The 19581-nt window shown below is 37.4% G+C and overlaps 1 long non-coding RNA gene across 1 annotated transcript in view; it reads left to right on the forward strand.

Annotated features, from left to right (window-relative positions):
* The first annotated feature begins 807 nt into the window (after positions 1-807).
* The window catches only part of LOC127542908 (uncharacterized), a 67446-nt gene continuing 48672 nt past the window's right edge, over positions 808-19581 (forward strand). Inside the window, exons 1-2 of the long non-coding RNA XR_007948916.1 lie at positions 808-1360; positions 11534-11622. This is a non-coding gene — a long non-coding RNA (uncharacterized LOC127542908). The remainder of the gene's footprint in view (positions 1361-11533; positions 11623-19581) is intronic.

Below are 19581 nucleotides of genomic sequence, written 5' to 3' on the forward strand. Positions count from 1 at the left end.
GAAAGAAAATGAAATTCATGCAACAACAAAAAAAGTGAAAATTCTATGTTGTGATCCACACTCAGTTCCCACAGTCCTCTCTCTGGGTGTAGATGGTTCTCATCATCACGAGATCATGGGAACTGGTCTCGTTCAGAAGAGCCACGTCCATCAGAATCGAGCATCATAGGATCTTGCCATTGCCGTATACGATGAAATCCTGGTTCTGCTCATTTCACTTAGCATCAATTCATGTAACTCTCTCCAGGCCCAGAGAAAGCATTATTACAAATATATATTTTCAATAGAATTTGGCTGCTTATGTAGGTGAATAGGTTTAATATATGAGTAAACATTTAGGTAGAAATAGAATGATTACTAATGTTTCAAAGGAGATAGAATTTATTAATAATAGAAATTAATTTATGGAAAGAAAAAAATGAGTGCTCAAACTCAGGAATGAAGAATAAGAACATACATACAAACATATACACATACCATACACATATATATTCATGTATATTCAGAAACACAGTCTGTCTTCACATATATGAGTTGTCATATTCTCTATATTCTTTGATTTAATTATGAATTTATGATTTAATAGAAATAGACCAGAGTAATATCTAGGAATACATATAGATGAATATAGACAAATATATAGATGAAATATATGAGTTCTTCACTTAATTTAGTATTATTTAACCTATATATATACACTACATTATAAAGAGTCATGCAGTAGTCATAAGGAGGATTAGAGAATGAATGGAAGAATTCTCCCTTCCATGAATATATGTAGAAAATATTTGAGTTCTCCTGGATAAATATGTACAAAGCCCAAGGTTTTGAGGAGGGGAACAGAGGGTCACCTGCACAGACAGCAGGGGGTCCGTGGGCATCAGTCTGGATCCCTGGGGTTCTCTCCCTCCCTGGTTTCTTTAATGACCACAGTCAGGAAACCATGATGGCAACTTGACCTACCTGCAGAGGTTGTGGGTGAGGGGGGATTCATCTGAGAAGGTCTGTGGAAGAAAGTAAATGAACAGGAAAAGGAGTGGGGGAGAGGGGAATGACCCTGAGAAGTTGTGGCTGCAGGAAGGGGAAAGTGAGCTTGAGAAGGACTGAAGGGAAGGGTAAAAGGAGAATAATGGGATTTCAGGGGGAGGGATTCTGTCTTCAAGGAGCCTGGTGAGCTGGATGTCTGCTGGGGACCAATGGAGAGAACGCCGGGATTGGCTGGAGGGAGACTCTCCACCGAGGTTGAGCACTGACTTCAGGAGCCATGGCTGGTGAGCAGGGGCTCCCCTTTGCCAAGATTCAGCGCTACTTCCTGATTCATCCCTGAGGACTCCAAGGGTGGAGAACGGACTTCTGAGAGGTGAGAAAGCCCAGGGGACCCACTCAAAGCCCACCTGAGGCTCGGGCTTCTGATCGTGGATGACCTGTGGCCAGGAAATACATGATTCACGTCCTAGGACTCCAGTCCCTGGTAGTGGAAGGGTCCCCAACTGCTCACTATGGGGCTTTGTCCTCCTACTCGCCCATCCATGGCACTAAAATGTGACATAGTTAGATTTAGGCGAGGTATCCTCCAGTTTAGTAGACAAGTCCAGGAAGAACCTTAGCTTTTATTCTGATTTATAGGTTAGATTAAGGCCAGTACTTGCTAATTAGGGGATGCCTCAAGGGAAAACATTAGAAAAGCAAGGGGTTCTCCACTGTGGGATGACATATATGGCACATGACCATTTAAATAAACTTCCTATAGATATATGATTACTTATCTAATTGTTACTTCTCTATTATCACTCTATAGTGGAATAGGACCATTTAAATAGCTCTTCAATATATATATGATTACTGATCTAATTGTTACTTCTCTATTTTCACTCTATAGTGGCATATGACCATTTAAATACCACTTCTACAGATAAATGGTTATGTACCTAATTATTACTTATCTATTTTCACTGTATAGTGGAATAGGACCATTTAAATAGACCTTCTATATACATATGGTTACTTATCTAATTATTACTTATATATTTTTACACTGTAGTGGCATATGACCATTTAAATAGCCCTTCTATAGATATATGATGACTTATCTAATTGTTACTTCTCTATTTTCACTCTATAGTGGCATATGACCATTAAAATAGCGCTTTAATAAATATATGATTACTTATCTAATTATTACTTCTCTATTTTCATTCTATAGTGGCAAAGGACCATTTAAATAGCACTTCTATTGATATATGATTAGTGATCTAATTATTACTTATCTATTTTCACTCTGTAATGGCATACAACATTTTACATAGCCCTTATGTAAAATTATAATTACTTATATAATTATTACTTCTCTAAATTTATGAAATAATGTCATTTGACCTTTAAATAACCCTTATATTGATATATGATTACTTATCTAATTATTACTTATCTATTTTCACTCTACAGTGGACAGGACCATTTAAATATCCCTTCTATAGATATATGATTACTTATCTAATTGTTGCTTCTCTATTTTCACTCTATAGTGGTATATGAACATTTAAATAATCCTTCTATTCATATATGATTACTTATCTCATTATTACTTCTCTATTTTCAATCTCTAGTAGCATAGGACCATTTAAGCAGCGCTTCTGTATATATATTATTACTTATCTAATTGTTACTTCTCTATTTTCACTCTATAGTGGCATAGGACCATTTAAATAGCCCTTATATAGATCTCTGATTACTTATCTAATTATTACTTCTATATTTTTACTCTATAGTGGCATAGGACTATTTAAATAACCATTCTATACATAGATGATTACTTATCTAATTGTTACTTCTATATTTCTGTTATCTAATTGTCTTTTATTATACACGATACATACAATTGAATGTATAGAAAGAACAAATGCCTTCTTTTACTTAGGAATGAAGTGAAAAACCAGAGTGGACACACACACTCACATATATGTGAATATATTTGTCTTTATATTAATGAGGTTTTTTCTATATTCCCTCTATACCATTTAAATAATTATGAAGTGATATTCTATAGCAGGCATTGGAGTCATATGTGAGTATACATAGATGAAGATAGAGAGTTACTACTCTATCTATAGTGGCATATGACAATTTAAATAGCCCTTCTATACATCTATTTTTATTTATTTAATTGTTGCTTATCTATTTTCACTCTATAGTGACATATGACCATTTAATTAGCCTTTGTGTAGATATATGATTACTTAACCAATTATTATTTTTCTGTTTTCACTCTATAGTGGCATATGACCATTGAAATAGCCTTTCTATAGATATATGGTAACTTATCTAATTATTACTTATCTTTTTTCACTCTATAGTGGCATAGGACCATTTAAATAGCCCTTCTATAGATATATGATTATTTATCCAAGTATTACTTATCTATTTTCACTCTATAGTGGCATATGACCATTGAAATATATATATATATATATATATATATATATATATATATATATATATATATATATATGTACTTATCTAATTATTACTTATCTATTTTCACTCTATAGCAGCTTAGGACCATTTAAATATCCCTTCTATAGATATATGATTACTTATCTAATTATCACATCTATTTTCACTCCATAGTGGCATGGGATCATTTAAATAACTATTTTATTGATATATGATTACTTATCTAATTGTTACTTCTATATTTTTATTATTTAATTGTCTTTCTCTATACTCTATACATACAAATAAATGTATAGAAAGAACAAATGCCTTCCTTTAGTTAGGAATGAAGGGAAAAACCAGAGTGAACACATACGCTCACATATATGTATATATTCTTTGTCTTTATATAGATGAGGTTTTTTCTTTATTCCCTATTTTCCATTTACATAAATATGAAGTGATATCCTTTCGGAGGCACTGTAGACATATGTGAGTATACATAGATGAAGGTAGAGAGCTACTACTCACTCTATAGTGGCATATGACCATGTAAATATCCCTTCTATAGATATATGGTTACTTACCTAATTATTACTTATCTATTTTCTCTCTATACTGGCATAGGACCATTTAAATAGACCTTCCATAGATATATGGTTACTTACCTAATTATTACTTATCCACTTTCACTCTATACTGGCAGAGGACTATTTAAATACCCCTCCATAGACATATGGTTATTTATCTAATTATTACTTCTATATTTTCACTCTTTAGTGTCATATGACAATTTAAATAGCCTTTCTATAGATATATGATTATTATCTAATTATTACTTATCTATTTTCTCTTTATAGTGAAATATGACCATTTAAATAGCCCTTCTATTGATATATGATTACTTAATGTAATTATTACTTATCTATTTTTAATCTATAGTGGCATAGAATCATTTCAACAGCCTTTCTATAGATATATGATTACTTATCTAATTGTTACTTCTCTATTTTCACTCTATAGTGGCATAAGACTATTTCTATAGCTCCTCTATAGTTATATGATTACTTACCTAAATATTACTTATCTCTTTTCCCTCTCTATTGGCATATGACCATTGAAATACCCCTTCTAAACATATAAGGTTACTTATCTAATTATTACTTATGTATTTTCACTCTCCAGTGGCATAAGATCATTTAAATAGACCTTCTATAGATCTATGATTACTTATCTAATTATTACTTCTCTATTTTTACTCTATACTGGCATAGGACCATTTAAATAACGCTTTTACAAATATATGATTACTTAGATTATTGTTACTTCTATATTTCTATTATTTAATTGTCTTTCTCCATACTCTATACATACAAAAGAAAGTATAGAAAGAACAAATGCCTTCCTTTACTTAGGAATGAAGCGAATATCCAGAGTGGACACACACACTCACATATATGTATATATTTTTTGTCTTCATATAAATGAGGTTTTTTCTATATTCCCTAAATTCCATTTACATAAATAGGAAGTGATATTCTATAGGAGGCACTCTAGTCATATGTGTATTTACATAGATGAAGGTAGAGAGTTACTACTCACTCTATAGTTTCATATGACCATTTAGATAATCCTTCTATAGATATGATTACTTATCTAATAATTACTTCTCTATATTCACTCTATCATGGCATAGGATCATTTAAATATCCTTTCTATAGATATGATTACTTATCTAATTGTTACTTCTCTATTTTCACTCTATAGTGGCATAAGACTATTTCTATAGCCCCTCTATAGATATATGATTGCTTACCTAATTATTACTTATCTATTTTCACTCTCTATTGACATATGACCATTGAAATACCCATTCTAAACATATACGGTTACTTATCTAATTATTACTTATCTATTTTCACTCTCTAGTGTCATAAGATCATTTAAATAGACCTTCTATAGATCTATTTTTACTTATCTAATTATTACTTCTCTATTTTTACTCTATAGTAGCATATGACCATTTAAATAACACTTTTATAAATATATGATTACTTAGCTTATTTTTACTGCTATATTTCTATTATTTAATTGTCTTTCTCTATACTCTATACATACAAATGAAAGTATTGAAAGAACAAATGCCTTCCTTTACTTAGGAATGAAGCGAGAAACCAGAGTGGACACATACACTCACATATATGTATATATTCTTTGTCTTCATATAGACGAGGTTTTTTCTGTGTTCCCTATATTACATTTACATAAATAGGAAGTGATATTCTATAGGAGGCACTCTAGTAATATATGAGTATACATAGATGAAGATAGAGAGTTACTACTCACTCTATAGTTGCATATGACCATGTAAATATCCCTTCTATAGATATATGGTTACTTATCTAATTATTATTTATCCATTTTCACTCTATAATGACATAGGACAATTTAAATAGCCTTTCTATAGATATATGATGACTTATCTAATTATTACTTTTCTATTTTCACTCTATAGTGGCATAGGACCATTTAAATAGCACTTCTATTGATATATGATTACTTATCTAATTATTGCTTATCTATTTTCATTCTATAGTGTCATATAACCATTGAAATACCCCTTCTATACATATATGGTTACTTATCTAATTATCACTTCTCTATTTTCACTCGATAATGGCATAGGATTTAAATAGCCCTTCTATAGATGTATGATTACTTATCTAATTATGACTGATCTATTTTCACTCTACACAGGCATAGGACCATGTAAATAGCCTTTAAATATGTATGATTACTTATCTAATTATTACTTCTCTATTTTTATTCTATAGTTGCGTAGTACCATTTAAATAATGCTTTTATAGATATATGTTACTTATCTAATTGTCAGTTATGTATTTTCACTCTGTAGTGGGATAGGACCATTTAAATAGCCCTTCTACAGATATATGGTTACTTATCTAATTATTACTTCTCTATTCTCACTCTATAGTGGTATAGGATCATTTAAATAAACCTTCTATACATATATGGTTACTTATTTAATTATTGCTTATCTATTTTCACTCTCTAGTTGCATATGACCATTTAAATAGCCCTTCTATAGATATATGGTTACTTATCTAATTATTACTTATTTGTTTTTACTCTATAGTGGCATATGACCATTTAAAAAAAACTTTCTTTGGATATAAGATTACTTATCTAATTGTTACTTCTCTATTTTCACTCCATAGTGGCATAGGACCATTTATTATTTTTTTTATCTTTTTATTTGCAGAACCCATGCCAGGGAAATTTTTTTACACCATGATCCCTTGCACTCACTTCTGTTCCGATTTTTCCCCTCACTCCCTCCCTCGACCCTCAACCTGAGATGGCAAGCATTCCTTTATATGGTAAATAGGTTACAGTATATCCTAGATACAATATAGATGTGTAGAACTGAACAGTTCCCTTGTTGCACAGGGAGAATTGGATTCAAAAGTTATAAATAACTAGTGAAGCAAAACAGAAATGCAACATTTTATATTCATTTCCCCGTGTTCTTTCTTTGAGTGTAGTTGCTTATGTCCATCCTTGATCAATTGAAACTGAATTAGCTCTCTTTATCAAAGAAGTCCACTTCCATCAGAATACATCCCCATACAATATCGTTGTCGAAGTGTAAAGTGATCTCCTGGTTCTGCTCATTTCACTCAGCATCAGTTCATGTAAATCTCGCCAGTTCTCTCTGTATTCATCCCACTGGTCATTTCTTAGAGAGCAATAATATTCCTTAAAATTCATATACCACAATTTACCCAGCCATTCTCCAACTGATGGGCATCCATTCATTTTCCAGCTTCTAGCCACGACAAACAGTGCTGCCACAAACATTTTGGCATATACAGGTCCCTTTCCCTTCTTTAATATCTCTTTGGGGTATAAGCCCAGTAGAAACACTGCAGGATCAAAGGGTGGCATATGACCATTTAAATAGACTTTCTATAGATATATGATTATTTATCTAATTATTACTTCTCTGTTTTCACTTTGTAGTGGTATGTGACCATTTAAGTAGCCTTTCTAACTTCCTCTCCTTCCTTTCTGAGTATGCATAGAATTCCTATTCTTCAGATATCCTTATTTTCTCTCTATATTCCTATATGTAAATCCTGATATCCTCTGGTTACTCATAGACAGGAGTCTGCCTTTAGTCTCTCACAGGAACAGAAACATTGGAATACTTGTAGAAAGATAGGAAGGCTATAGGAGTTCTCATGCCTGTATCGAGACAATGGATACCTGCCTAGCTACCTACATACATCAATGAACAGAGAAAATAGGAGTATAGCTAGATATGAACAAAAAGTGAATATGTGAATACTCACAAATGTACAAAAATTAGTTATGTTTGTGAGAAAAAGAATATATAAATCATACAAATGAATGTATAGAAAGAACAAATGCCTTCCTTTACTTAGGAATGAAGTGAGAAACCAGAGTGGAGACACACTCACATATATGTATATATTCTTTTTCTTTTTATAGGTGAGGTTTTTTTCTATATTCCCTATATTCCATTTACATAAATATGAATTGATATTCTATAGAAGGCTCTGGAGTCATATGTGAGTATACATAGATGAAGGTAGAGAACATAATAAATGAAATGTATTAGAGCATTGCATATATAGGATAAGCCTTTATGTAGATTACACACACACACACATATACATGTATGTGTGTGTGTGTGTGTGTGTATATATATATATTAGGACTATAAGAAGAGGCATTTGGTTCTCATAGAAAATGGAAGAGTCAGAAGCTTCTGAAATGATGTCACTTGTAGCATAGGTTGGGGAGGAAAATGGGGCCAAGAAGTTGTTTGGGGGAGGGGAAATGAGTAGGAGAAGGTCTTTGGGAGAAGAAAAAATAAAGATGGGGTAGGGGTTAAAGGTAAAGGGGAAAATGAACTGGACAGGTAGTGGGGGAGGGAAAATGAGGCTCAGAAGTGGTTTGAAGGGGGAAGAAAGGAGCTTGAGAGGGTGTGGGGGTGGGAAGGGGAAATGAGAACAATGGCTTATGAGGAAGATGGATGCTGTTTCCAAGGAGACTGGTGAGTATGTTGTCTGCTGGGGACCAAAGGAGAGAGCAGCAGGATTGGCTGGAGGAAGACTGCAGTATTACCAAGGTGGTGCTGACGTCTCTGTCCACTGACGCTCAGCAGAGGGCGGCCCCCCTTGGCAGGCTCAGCTCCCATTGGCTGGTGCCTCCCTGAGGATGCTGAGAGTGGGAAACAGGTAAGGGAGAAGTGAGAGGCCCGCCCCCTCCCCTTCACCCCCCCCCCCCCCCCCGGCTCGGGCTTCTGAGCGTGGGAGCAAAGTGACCAGGAAACATAAGGCCCAGACCCGAGCGCTCCTGCCCGTGGGCCTGTTGGGCCTGTGTCCTTCCACTCCACATGTTCAAAGTTCTTGTAAGATGGCGGGAGGGAGGCCTCTCTGATTCAAAAAGGCAGGTCCAGGGAGGGCCATGGGCAGTATTATTGCCAAGTTTAGGGTTAAATTAAAGACAGAACTTACTGACCGGGGGCCACCCCAAGGGAAAGCAGTCGACTAGCAGAGATCTCTCAGCTGGGGGCTGAGAACTAGTCACTTTTATGAGTGGGGAGGAGGAAGGTTAGGGGTGTCTCAATACACTGGTGGGTCTGGATAGGATGGAGGGCTGCAAGAAACCTCAGAGCCCAAGGGGGCCAAGCTCCTTTGGGGAAAAGAGTACTTGAGACCAGGACGAGGGCAGGGACCTGGCCAAGGTCACACAGCCAGTGAGAGGCAGTCCCAGGCCTGGAGCCCCTGTGTCTCTTGCCAGCCAGGCCAAGTGGCTTTCATCTTGGCCTCTCCTTCCTCTGACGGCCAAACTTATGGACTGGTCCCTGGTAATGGGCTCTCCAAATCAAGTGGACAGGTTCTGCTTAGAGCTGGGGCTCCTCCTCTAGTGGCTCGTCCTTGTGACTTGTGAATCTCCCAACTGAATCCTGGCTCTGAATCTCCCAGAGCTTCCAGTGGGCTTGTCCTTTTATATGCGCTTTTAGAGGTGTGAACTCACAGGTGTGAAAGGTGTGAACTCTTGCAGAACTCTAGCAAGTACTAAGCACATTAGTGAACCAGAGAACTGCTAAGCACCAGGCTAAAATTAGTCGGCCAACTTAGCACCTTGCAAGAATCCTAACAGCCATGTACACACACACACACACACACACACACACACACACACACACATATAGACTGTCTTCATATATAGGACTCGTCATATATCTCTATACATTCATTTACATAAGTATGAAGTATTTTATAAGAAAACACTTTACTCCTATGTGAGTATACATAGAGGAATAGTAGAGATATCTATAAATGAAATCTACAATTTCTTTCCCACATATAGGATAATATAATGTCTTGCGTGTCTTCCTATTCATAGACACAAAAAATACGCAAAACTCAGGGGTTTTGAGGAGGGATACAGAGGAACATCTGCACAGAGAGCAGGGGGGCACTGGGCATCAATCCCGGTCTCTGGGGTTCTCTCCCTCCCTTTCCACCTTCCACAATTACAACAATCAAGAGCCCCCCATGGCAACTTGAGCCACCTGTAGCAATGATAGGGGAGTGAGAGAAGTTATTTGAGGAGGGGGAATTGAGCCGGAAAGATTGCTTGTGGAAGGGAAGACTGACTCCTGGGAAACAGGTGATTCCAAATCTGGTGAGGGCCAGGGGAAGAAGGGGGGTGTTGGCGATTTGATGATTCCTGCTTCTTGAAGGTGGGCGCCGACATCAATGAGCATCGTTACGGTGCAGGGTGGGGAGAGGGGGTGTCTTGCACACTTAGCTCAGCTACGTGAGGATCCCAGGAGATGAGAGGGGTTATCACAACCTGCACAAATGGGTATCTATCCCCTCACTCATGCCCTGCTGCCAACAGCCTGAAGAGGCCAGAAGCAGGAGCCAAATTCAATTATTTGTCCAAATGAGGCCAGAAGTATAGAAGAGGAATTTCAACCCTTCCTCAATAGGCTCTACTGCTCGGACCCAAAATTTGGAACCAAAAATATCTTGAGGAGAGCACAAAACAGAGATGTGCCCAACATGAAGCATCCTCCAATCTGTATTAGCAGTGATAGAACAGGGTTTGGGCTGGAAGTTAGAATATAAGCACACACACACGTGCTGATACATACAAACTCACACACACACACGTGCTGATACATACAAACTCACACACAAACACACTGGTGACTCAAAGCACAAAGGGTCCGTGAGATATAATCGAGGACATACACACCCACAGAAACTCAGGCTCCCAAACTTATCCTAATGCACCAGTTTGGGAACATAAATAGCATGGAAGTTCGGAGAATCACTCATACTCCCACAGAAACAAATACTTCCACCCTCAGACACACATATATACTGGTAACCCCTCAATCCCATTATTTGATAAAGAATTTTAATATATATCAACTAACTATCACTGTATGGACACAAAAGAGGGTCTTAAAAATGCCTTCGGGAAGTAGAAAGGACAGCCAGCCAAAGGCAATACGGGCTGAGAAGCTTCATTCGGAAAGAAAATTTTATGGAAAAAGATGATGGGAGATTTATCTTCCACATATAATTTGATATAGACAAGTCTAATCCTCTTCTCTCTATAGATCCATACATCTGAATCTCACTGTGCTCTGTTTTTAGATTGAATGAATGCTCATCTCTACTCACTGGTTATTAATATTTCAATACTCAAATATCCTGTCTATATATAAATATATACACATATGTAAATATATATGGACTCTCCTGTATACTTTGTTTAGTCACATCTATAGATGAGCAATTATTTATTCTGTGCATTTAAATAAGTCTATTTTGACTATATATGGTCTCTTGTGACTCTTAATATTATTCATGTATTCTCTCTCTATATTCACATACATGAAAACTCAAAGAGTCTTTCTACATGTCTCTACTAGACTCATTCAAGAATAGGACAGGGATATGGCCAAGATCACGCAGCCAGGAAGGAGCAGACCCAGGCTTTGAACTACTTCTCTCTTTCCTTCCAGGTGGCCTGGCTTCCATCTCGGCCTCTTGCTCCTCTGAGAACCAAGCCTCTTAGACGGAAGGTCCCTGGGAAGGCGCTCCCTAGAAGCAGGTGAGCTGGCTCCCCATAGAGCTGGGGTTCTGGGAGTCTTCAGTAGGACTGTGGGGTTAAGTAAAAAGTAAGCCTGTAGAGGGTCAGGGACAGTGGGGAAACTCTGGGTGAGGTAGAAGACCCTTCGGCCCAGAGGGAACCTGCTGACAATGTCTAGTTCGGCTCCCCATCCCCCCAAGGGCTCTAGGCCTTCCTGAGAAATCAGGGGGTGTGACAACCTGTGGGGAGATTGAAGCAGAGGGAGAGCAGGTGGCAAACTAGGTACAATAGCGTGTTGTTTATGTGGCCCCATGCACACGGTAATACTGGGCACATGCCCAGGGTTTTTGTTACCTAAGTGTAGGAGGGTATAAAAAGGGGAAAGTCCTTGGAATAAACAGACTCCATTTTTCGACCATCCTCAGGAGTCCCGTCTCATCACTTCTCCATTAAGACAGTATATTTTAAGTGCCCCGGCATGGGGGCTCTAGAAAGCAACAGTACGATGTGTCACCCCGAGTTGGGGGTTCTAGAAAGCAGGACACAACATGATCCCCTATTCCATCCCCTATTCCATCCCTCAGCTTTGGGCCAGCCTGGGATACACTTTCCTGAATGAGCCTTAGCAAAATCTATCCCTTCCAAGAATGGCTTTCTTCCATTTGGGAAATAAGAGGATGACTCCTACCTACCTCACTCAGAGCCCGACTGCAATATTTTCTTGGAGTTTCGAGGGGATAGCCTGGGCAAGATCCCTGTTTTCTGCTCTCAGAGAACTCCCAGTGCAGTGAAGGAAAGGGACAAGGAAAAGGTTCTGCCTTTGGTGAACCATGAAACCAGAACTGCTTGGTAAAGAAGGCCTCGGTGAACATTGGTGAGAATTTTCAGCTGTATAAAGGAAACTACTTGAGCTGCAGAAGGGGGCTCTGGGAGTCAGAATGGGACAGGAAGAACAAATAACCCCTTGAGCAGAGCTCAGGTGCCCTTCCCTTTCCTGCCCTGGGAAGCTCAGTGGGGTTCTGTCCACCAAGGAAAGAGGAATTCTCCCCTAACCTTCCCAAATCATCTTCATGGATCTCACTCAGATTGTCCCCTGCTGCCAACAGCCTGAAGAGGCCAGAAGTACAGTAATGTAGTTATAAGAAACCTAAAGGAACACCCTCCAATGTGTTAGCAATGATGCAACACGGTGCAGAATGGAAGTTAGGGCACAAACAGACACACACACACACACACACACACACACACACACACACATGCACATCATAGGATCTCAAGAATGCCTTCAGAAACAAATCCTTGATTTGGGAATTGGAAAGATTAGGTAGTTAAAAGCCAAAAAGGTTGAGAACCTTAACTCTTCAGGAAAGTCTCATGGAAGAAGATGGTTGAATAATTAGACATATCTCTTCATAAAAGAGGATTCCTATCTTCCATGTGTGTTTTGACAGGTATGAGCACTCACCTGTTCTATCACTATATCTAAACATCTGAGTATAGATAGGTATTTGATTAATCTGTTACATATATATATATATATATATATATATATATAAAAACACATACATACATGTGCTATCTTGTTTGTTGTCACTCATATATGATATATATATATATATGTATATATATATGTATATATATATATATATATATATATATATATATATATATATATATATAATTACTTATCTAATTGTTACTTCTCTATTTTCATTCTATACTGGCATATGACCATTTAAACAGCCATTCTATAGATATATGATTACTTATCTAATTGTTACTTCTCTATTTTTACGCTATAATGGCATAGGATCATTGACATAGGCTTTGTATAGGTGTAGGATTACTTATCTAATTGTTACTTCTCTATTTTCACTCTATAGTGGCATAGGACCATACAAATATCTCTTCTGTAGATATATGATTACTTATCTTATTATTATTTCTTTATTTTCACTCTATACTGCCATATGACCATTTCTATAGCTCCTCTCTCTATATATATGATTACTTCTCTAATTATTACTTCTCTATTTTTACTCTATAGTGGCATATGATCACTTAAATTGTTTTTCTATACATATATGATAACTTATCTAATTGTTACTTCTATACTTTCACTCTATAGTGGCATATGACCATTTAAATAGCACTTCTATTGATATATGATTACTTTTCAAATTATTACTTATCTCTTTCACTCTGTAGTTACATATGAAAATTTAAATAGCCTTTCTATAAATATATGGTTACTTATGTCATTATTACTTCTCTATTTTCACTCTATCGTGGCATAGGACCAGTTAAATACCCTTTCTATAGATGTATGATTACTTATCTAATTGTTCCTTCTCTATTTTCACTCTGTAGTGGCATAGGACCATTTTCATAGCCCCTCTATCGATATATGATTACTTATCTAATTATTACTTATCTATTTTCCCTCTATATTGGCATAGGACCATTTAAATAGCCCTTCTATAGATCTATGTTTACTTACCTAATTATTAGTTCTCTATTTTTACTCTATAGTGGCATAGGACCATTTAAATAACCCTTCTATAAATATATGGTTACTTATCTAATTGTTATTTCTATATTTCTATTATTTAATTGTCTTTCTCTATACTCTATACATACAAATGAATGTATAGAAAGAACAAATGCCTTCCTTTACTTAGGAATGAAGTGAAAAAACAGAGTGGACACACACACACATATATGTGTATATTCTTTGTCTTTACATAAATATGAAGTGATATTCTATAGGAGGCACTCTAGTCATATGTGAGTATACATAGATGAAGGTAGAGAGTTACTACTCACTCTATACTGGCATATGGCCATTTAAATAGCTCTTCTATTGATATATGGTTCCTAATCTAATTGTTACTTCTCTATTTTCACTCTGTAATGGTAAGGGACCATTTTAATAGCCCTTCTATAGATCTATGATTACTTATCTAATTATTCTTTATCTATTTTCACTCTATACTGGCATAGGACCATTTAAATAGACTTTCTATAGATATATGATTACTTATCTAATTATTACTTATCTATTTTCACTCTATATTGGCATAGGACCATTTAAATAGCCCTTCTATTGATATATGATTACTTATCTAATTGTTACTTCTCTATTTTCACTCTATAGTGGCATATGACAATTTAAATAGCCTTTCTATAGATATATGATTACTTATCTAATTGTTACTTCTCTATTTTCACTCTATAGTTGTATATGACCGTTTAAATAGTCCTTCTATAGATATATTGTTACTTATGTAATTGTGACTTCTTTATTTTTACTCTATAGTGGCATATGACCATTTCAATAGCCCTTCTATAGATATATGATTATTTATCTAATTATTACTTAACTATTTTCATTTTATAGTGACATATGACCATTTAAATACCCCTTCTATAAATATATGATTACTTACCTAATTATTACTTATCTATTTTCATTCTATACTGGCATAGGACCATTTAAATTTCCCTTCTATTCATTTATGATTACTTATCGAAATGTTACTTCTCTATTTTCACTCTATAGAAGCATAGGACAATTTAAATAGCATTTCAATAGATATATGATTACTTATCTAAATATTACTTATCTATTTTCACTCTATACTGGCATATGACCATTTTTTTAAACTTTTTTTTGACAAAACCCATGGTAGAGAAATTTTTTACAACAATATCCCTTCCACTCACTTCTGTTCCGATTCCCCCCCCCGCCCCCTCCCCAAGATAGCAAGAAGTTCTTTATATGTTAAATAGGTTATAGTATATCCTACATACAATATATGTGTGTAGAACCGAACAGTTCTCTTGTTGCACAAGGAGAATTGGATTCAGAATCTAGAAATAACCTGAGAAGAAAATCAGAAATGCAACATTTTATATTCATTTCCCAGTGTTCTTTCTTTGGGTGTAGATGCTTCTATCCATCCTTGATCAATTGAACCTGAATTAGCTCTCTTTATCGAGGAGATCCACTTCCATCAGAATACATCCTCATACAGTATCGTTGTTGAGGATGTAATGATCTCCTGGTTCTGCTCATTTCACTTAGCATCCGTTCATGTAAGTCTCGCCAGTCCTCTCTGTATTCATCCTGCTGGTCATTTCTTACAGAACAATAATATTCTATAACGTTCATATACCACAATTTACCCAGCCATTCTCCAATTGATGGGGATTCATTTTCCAACTTCTAGCCACTACAGACAGGGCTGCCACAAACATTTTGGCACATACAGGTCCCTTTCCCTTCTTCAGTATCTCTTTGGGGTATAAGCCCAGTAGAAACACTGCTGGATCAAGGGTTGGTATATGACTATTTAAATAGCCCTTCTATAGATATATGATTACTTATCTACTTATTACTTATCTATTTTCACTCTGTACTGGAATAGGACCATTTAAATAGCCCTTCTATAGATATCTGGTTACTTATCTAATTATTACTTATCTATTTTCACTGTGAAGTGACATATGACCATTTAAATAGCCCTTCTATAGATATATGATTACTTATTTAATTGTTACTTCTCTGTTTTAACTCTATAGTGGCATATGACCATTAAATAGCCTTTCTATAGATATATGCTTGCTTAAGTAATCATTACTTCTCTATTTTCACTCTGTAGTACCATGTGACCATTTAAATATCCTTTCTAAATTCCTCTCCTTCCTTTCTGAGTATGCATTGAATTCCTATTCTTCAGATATCCTTATTTTCTCTCTATATTCCTACATTTAAATCCTGATATCCTCTGTTTACTCATAGACAGGAGTCTGCATTTTGTCTCTCACAGGAACAGAAATATTAGAATACTTGTAGGAAGATAGGAAGGCTATAGGAGTCCTCATGCCTGTACAGAGACAATGTATACCTGCCTAGCTACCCACATACATCAATGAACAGAGAAAATAGGAGTATGGCTAGATATGTATAAAAAGTGAATTTGTGAATACTCATTTTTATGAAAAATACTAGTGTTTTTTTGAAGAAAGAATATATAAATCTTACAACTGAATATACATAAAGAACAAATACCTTCCTTTATTTAGGAATGAAGTGAGAAACCAGAGTGGACACACACACACATATATGTATATATTTTTTGTTTTCATAAAGATGAGGTTTTTTTCTATATTCCTTATTTTCCATTTACATAAATGTGTAGTGATGTTCTATAGGAGTTACTGTAGTCATATGTGAGCATACATAGATGAAGGTAGAGAACATAATAAATGAATTATATTAGAGCATTCCATATATAGGATAAGCCTATATGTAGATTACACACACACACAAACACACACACACACACACACATACTTGTGTGTGTGTATATATTTATATTAGGATTATAAGAAGAGGCATTTGGTTCTGATAGAAAATGGAAGAGTCAGAAGCTTCTGAAATGATGTCACTTGTAGCATTGGTGGGGGAGGATAAATGGGGCTGACAAGTTGTTTGGGGAAGGGGAAATGAATAGGAGAGGTAGTGGGGGAGGGAAAATGAGGCTGAGAAGCAGTTTGAAAGAGAAAGAAAGAAGCTTGAGAGGGTGTGGGGGCGGGAAGGGGAAATGAGAACAATGGCATATGAGGAGATGGATGCTGTTTCCAGGGAGACCAGTGATTAGGCTGTCCGAGGGGGACCAATGGAGGGAGCAGCAGGATTGGCTGGAGGAAGACTGCAGTATTACCAAGGTGCCACTGACGTCTGTGACCACTGATGCTCAGCAGAGGGTGGCCCACCTTGGCAGGCTCAGCTCCGATTGGCTGGTGCCTCCCTGAGGATGCTGAGAGTGGGGAACAGGCAAGTGAGAAGTGAGAGGCTGACACCTTCCCAAACCACTCCCCACCACCACCATCATGCTCGTGCTCCCGAGCATGGGAGCAAAGTGACCAGGAAAGATAAGGCCCAGACCTGAGCACTCCTTCCCTTGGTCCTGTTGGGCCTGTGTCCTTCTACTCCACAAGTTCAAAGTTCTTGTAAGATGGCGGGAGGGAGGCCTCTCTGATTCAAAAAGGCAGGTCCAGGGAGGGCCATGGGCAGTATTATTGCCAAGTTTAGGGTTAAATTAAAGACAGAACTTACTGACCGGAGGCCACCCCAAGGGAAAGCAGTCGACTAGCAGAGATCTCTCAGCTGGGGGCTGAGAACTAGAATACTTTTATGAGTGGGGAGGAGGAAGGTTAGGGGTGTCTCAATACACTGGTGGGTCTGGATAGGATGGAGGGCTGTAAGAAACCTCAGAGCCCAAGGGGGCTAAGCTCCTTTGGGGAAAAGAGTACTTGAGGCCAGGATGAGGGCAGGGACCCGGCCAAGGTCACACAGCCAGTGAGAGGCAGTCCCAGGCCTGGAGCCCCTGTGTCTCTTGCCCCCCAGGCCAAGTGGCTTTCATCTTGGCCTCTCCTTCCTCTGATAACCATACTTATGGACTGGCCCCCGGTAATGGGCTCCCCAAAATCAGGTGGGCAGGTTCTGCTTAGAGCTGGGGCTTCTGGGAGTCATCAGAGAGGACTGTTGGGTTAAGTGAAAAGCAAACCAAGCCCTGATTCACCCCTCAGCTTTGGGCCATTCTAGGATGCCCCCATGACAGGGTAAGCCTGATCAAGTGCCATGTCTTCCCTGAATGACTTGCTTCCATTTGTGAAAAAAAGGGAATGAGCCCTACTTCCTTCCCTCAGAACCCTCCTTGAACATTTCCCCAGGGCTTGGAGGTATCAGCCCAATCCAGGTGCAAGTTTCCTGTCCTCACAGAACCCCCACTTTAGTGAGTTGAAAAATGGGCCTAGTACATTCCCAGTGTGGTAGCAGGAAGCAAAGCCTTGGCCAAAGGAGGCAAACCCTGGAGAGGCAGGAGTCAAGAACTGCTTGTTGGAGGGGGGTTAAGTAGCCCTGGGGGTTTCACGGATGGGAGGGCAAGCACATCATCAGTCTCATGGACCTTTATTCCTAAAATTGATTCCTGTTTTAAACAGCCTGAAGAGGCCAGAAGCAGGAGTCAATCCCAGTTGTTTCATAAAGTGAGTCCAGAATTATAGGAGGACAGTCAACCTCACCAGGAGAACTATAGACACTTCCTCCCCATACCCAAAGCGAAGGGAGCAAATAATGTGATTGTGAGAAAGGAAAGGAAAGCGCAACATAGAAAGACGGGGCCTGCATTCAACATATTCCACTTAGTCTAACATATTCCAAGGTCTGAGCAATGATGGAACAGAGGGTGGGATGGAGGTTAGGGCATAGTCATAGTCATAGAGAGAGACACACAGACACACACCAAGGGATGAAAAGTGGAGGGGATGGGTTAGGATTGACACAGACACGAATATATACAATCTTAGACTTTCACTGCCCCCGGTGCGCGGGGAGGAGGAGGAACGAAATGGGATGAAAGTCTGCACAAACACATATTCAGACATAGAAATACCCTACCTTACAAATCCACAGCTAGGAGCCCTCGCTAAGTACTTTGATAAAGAATTGTCAGTAATTATCAGTGATCACGGGACAAAAGATGATCTCAAAGAGGCTTCAGAAATCTCTGCCTGGCTTAGGACAGATAGCACAGCCAAAGGCAGGACAAGCTGCTGCTTCCCTCCTAAAGGAAAATCTTACAAAAAGGCTGATGGGAAATTTTAAAATATTGCCTTATAAATGAGGATTCCTGGCTTCCATTTGTCTATTGACATATGTAGGATTCACTTCTGCACAGATAACATCTCAGCATTAAGATAATTACTACTTATCTATTTTCACACTATAGTGGCATAGGATGATTTAAATAGTCTTTCTATGGATCTATGATTACTTATCTAATTATTACTTCTCTATTTTCACTCTATAGTTGCATAGGACAATTTAAATAGCCTTTCTATAGATGTATGTTTACTTATCTAATTTTTACTTCTCTATTTTAACTCTGTAGTTGCATATGACCATTGGCC

This window comes from Antechinus flavipes, chromosome X (assembly GCF_016432865.1).
Source record: "Antechinus flavipes isolate AdamAnt ecotype Samford, QLD, Australia chromosome X, AdamAnt_v2, whole genome shotgun sequence".
Lineage (NCBI taxonomy): Eukaryota > Metazoa > Chordata > Mammalia > Dasyuromorphia > Dasyuridae > Antechinus > Antechinus flavipes.